We start from the raw sequence: 2,965 nt of genomic DNA on the forward strand, positions 1-2,965 counted from the left end.
CCTTCATCGAGGAAAGGTGGTGCAGACGTGCGACAGGTGGTCCAAAACAACTTTTTGTCGACAACACTCTCTATTTTGCGAGCCTGTAAAGTGCCTTCTTCCTTAGTCGTTGACCCCTGACATGGCAAATAGCCGGGGTTGTGGCATTATTATATACAAAACAACGATTGGCATATAATCCGTATCCAGTATTCACTTTCCTCTACAGAACTGAATTTTGCTCCTCTGATTATTTCACACATGCGCCCCGACATAACTGGCCAGGGGCTGGGGATGGGAACAAAAAGAATTAACAACAAGTCCGAACAGCTTTATAGCATACTTCGGCGTCGTGAGTTTGGCCTTGTATGCATCAGCTCTGAATCATGTCTTGGGTCAATATTTGGGTTGTGCGGCTCCTGTGCTTACTACCTTACGTTCCGCTCTATCGGCTAGGGTAGTAAAGGGAGAACTACTGCGATTGTGTTTCCGGTTCATCCGGTCAAACACCTCAATAGAGAAAGCCGAAAACTGACTGTCATGATGCAACGAGAGCTGGTCAACCACTCGATGACTTATCAGAATCTTCTGTGATTCCCTCCATCTTACATGAAGGACCTTTCTTTAGGTGATACATGTAACGCACCATATTGGGGTAACCACGTACATACCAGGGTCTATATCGTAGGCACACCATAAAACTCCTATGGGTAAGTGGAATTGTTAATGCCCTATAGTCTGATTGCCTAGTTCGCCGCATCGACACCTCCTTGATGGACCAAGACGTTGGGTTAAGAGTAATCAAGTGCTTTTTCGAACACCCTCGTATTTTCTACGAGGGGGCTGAAGTCGACGACTGGAAAACTTTGAGATTATACAAAAACAGCCGCATAGGAGGAACCAAAGCTTTCCAGCGAATATCATAATATTATATTAATATTGTCTTCTACAATTTGAACACATTTCATTCAAATATCATTCATTTTGAGCAATGAACCTCTATCCTCTAAGACGTCCTCGAAATAATGCTCTGGTGTGTGATGGTCGTTACCCTTGGGTGGATTCTTTGCCACAACGTTGGTGGCCTTCATCTTCGCCAGTATGTCTTGACGCAGGCAAAGGCCATCCGTGCACCTTCAATGCACGTTGAAAACTCAATGGCGTCTATACGCGGCACCGCATCAATAAGTCGCTGCACCAAACCGAAATAACTATTCGGAATTGGCTCAGTAGGCCACAGCCGGACTATGACGTCCTTCATGGAAGAACAGGATATCCTGTGGATCTCGGCACACTGGAACATTTGTGCGTTCAGTAATAGCAGACGCTTTGGCACGCCGAATTGTGACCAAAGAAGTTTCTCTGTTGCACACCCTTCCCGCAATTGGTAAAATTGTGCCGCATTGGAGGCGCTCTTTGGCAGGTCCAAGAATGCGTCTTGAGAGCTCCACATTTGATTTAGTGGGGAATACTTCGGATCACCGAATTTATTCTGTAATAAAAAAGGCTTACCAGCCACTATCTCCCCAACTTGCCGGATCTCTTCCCGAGCCACTCTGGACTCAGACCGTGCTTCTCTCGCCTCTTGCAAGGCCTTGTCGAGATCGGCCGCTTTGGCTTTGTTACCCCACTCGAGGAATTCACACTGGACAGTGGTTTTCTCTAGCTCGCGTGCCATGATAAAAATTCTCTCCTCACACTGGCACCGAGCAGACTGTTCGGTTTTGAACTCATCAGCTGCCTTATTAGCAGCCAAATTGCTCATCTGGGCTTGCTACTTGGCAAGGGCAAGTTCAGCCCGAACGACCTCCACCGCGGCAACACCATCTGCAGTTATGCGTGTCTCAGTATACAATTCTAGCTTCGTGCTCGTGTTATCATACATACAAATACTGACTGCCCGAGAAACATACCTTGCACCTCGTCAAGACGCCTGTTGATAAGTGTGACATCATCATCCGCCTCATCAATCTTTTGCTGCAGATCTGCAACCTTTGTGGTTTGGGCAGTAGCCGGGGATGTAACATCATGTGTCCCAATTAGTCAGATTATTTCCTGGGCCAATCTTTTTGATCATCTAATCGCCTCCCTTGGGAACGCAATCAGAGTCTCATGGGCTACTATCTATATAGAGGAGCATTTCATGAATGAAACACAATCGAAAACATGACAGTACAAACCTCCAAGCTTCTTAGTACGCTCATGAAGGCCTCATTCAATCCGCTTTTGACGGACAAAATCTTTTCAACCACCGTACCATCAAGGTATGATGGTCCTCTGAGACGGACGCCTGTCGCAGCATGTTCGTCAATATATCCAGCGCTTCTAGATCTTCGGAAGCTGTTGTAGTAGTACGACCTTCCCTCGAAGGGATCCGTTTATCTGTCCCTGGAGTTGTCTCTGGCTGTAAGCCGGACAGCCCGAGGCATTTATTGTTGGCCCCGGGCCCTGGGCTACCGAAGTATCACCTTCGGGTAGTGTCTTCATCATCCCCTGTACCACTTGTTGATCAGGAGAGACCATCCAGGATGACACCTCGAAGTCGTCCTTCCTATTGGGCGAGGAGACTGGTGGAGGCGTCTCGCTCTCTGAGGGAGTCCTGGATTAGGGGGTGTTCGGACAGCCGGACTATACCTTCAGCTGGACTCCTGGACTATGAAGATACAAGATTGAAGACTTCGTCCCGTGTCCGGGAGGGACTTTCCTTGGCGTGGAAGGCAAGCTTGGCGATACGGATATGAAGATCTCCTACCATTGTAACCGACTCTATGTAACCCTAACCCTATCCGGTGTCTATATAAACCGGAGGGTTTTAGTCCGTAGGACAACATACACATCAAAAATCATACCATAGGCTAGCTTCTCGGGTTTAGCCTCCTCGATCTCGTGGTAGATCTACTCTTGTACTACCCATATCATCAATATTAATCAAGCAGGACGTAGGGTTTTACCTCCATCGAGAGGGCCCGAACCTGGGTAAAACTTC

This window comes from Triticum aestivum, chromosome 4A, assembly GCF_018294505.1.
Source record: "Triticum aestivum cultivar Chinese Spring chromosome 4A, IWGSC CS RefSeq v2.1, whole genome shotgun sequence".
Taxonomy (NCBI): Eukaryota; Viridiplantae; Streptophyta; class Magnoliopsida; order Poales; family Poaceae; genus Triticum; species Triticum aestivum.